Here is a 1,504-nt window from a genome sequence, read left to right as displayed (position 1 = left end):
GCGTCCCGGTTTTTGAGTTTACAACGCGGAGAAACATGACATCTTTAGAACTTGATGAATATAATTACAAGGTTAGTGTTGTTTTTGGAGATGGTTTTTCATGTTTGAGAGTAGCAACATGATTGAGCTCTTCGCTATAATTTTCGGTTGATTTTTGGTTCTCTAGATTAAAGTTCTACGGCATACAGGGAATTCATGTACGTTTTTTAACTTATCCTGGTTACTTTCGGGTCTTATAACACCACACATCATAGCACATTTCACCCTTGTTTTTTTGACACTCATTCACATTTGTGTGTTGCACAGAGTAATATCATTTTGATTAGTTATGGTATATGTTCACAATGAATTTGAGTTTATGTTTTTTTGAATTCATAGTGCTACTCCCTGAGGAAGGGCTTCCTAATGCCCGAAATGCATAGGAGTAATCATAGCAATGATGTCCAAATCAATGTCAACATATATGTGAGCTTTCTGATGAAATAAGAAAAGCAACAACAGTATAAATTCATGAATATAATGAATAAAAGAAATTGAGAAACGGAATAAACATTAAGTGGAATCCTCTCTTTTTTCCGATCAGAGGAGATTACAGTGTGCCCTTGGGGATGCAACTAATGGATCATTAGAAGCACGGTTGTTGTTATTATTAGAGACGTCATCGGTCGGAGTACGTCACCTGAGGAGCACCTAAAAACATATGGATCTATAATTCATAAACATACATAAAATTTCGTTGATAAACAAGGCTGTGCACCTGGAGTGTAATCATTTTAGTATATTAATTCATCCGTCCTTCTGGACAGGTAGCACGCTAACGAGTGAATAACAATGAGTAACATTTCGTATGAAGAAATCGCAAAAAGCACTGAGGCAAGAGCTGACACATTTGCATTTAAGGAGGATGAAGCCACCAGGATTTATGCACTTATTCAGGATGAAATAATACAGGCACCCACAACCCAAACCAAGGAACAAAATATCAGACAATTAATATACTTATCAAAAAGAGAAGTGAATCAAAAACTACATGTGAGTACACTAAGAAAGTACCACCGGTCACAGAGAATTCCCCGAGGCCTACGAATAGCTCTGAAACCTTCACTTTGCAAAAATTCTAAACGTTTCCAGGAAAAATCGTACGCGAATTTAAATAAATGCTCTTTGGACCTTATTTTACTAATTATTGAAGAACTATCAGGGATCCTAGAGGATTTAACCAAAGAAATCGCAGCAGTGTCTAGGGAGCTCACAAGCATGATGTCTGAGGAAGATTGGACCAAAACATGGGGATACCCTCGACTATAAATTGGGGAAAGTTTACACATGGGCCGAGGTGTATGCCCAAAAAAGGAGGAACCGCCCTTACACACAGCAAACAGACACCTCTTCTTCAGACAGTGATACCACTCAGAGAATGCAACCAGGAAGAGTTCAAACAACACTAAGAACTCAGGAGACAATGTTAGGTAAGGAAACTGCAACAACGAGTGCTTTTTAGAGC

The sequence above is a fragment of the Lissotriton helveticus genome, chromosome 4_1 (genome assembly GCF_964261635.1).
Source record: "Lissotriton helveticus chromosome 4_1, aLisHel1.1, whole genome shotgun sequence".
Classification (NCBI taxonomy): domain Eukaryota; kingdom Metazoa; phylum Chordata; class Amphibia; order Caudata; family Salamandridae; genus Lissotriton; species Lissotriton helveticus.
The sequence above is the reverse complement of the archived record's forward strand: the minus strand, read 5'-3'. Positions refer to the sequence as shown.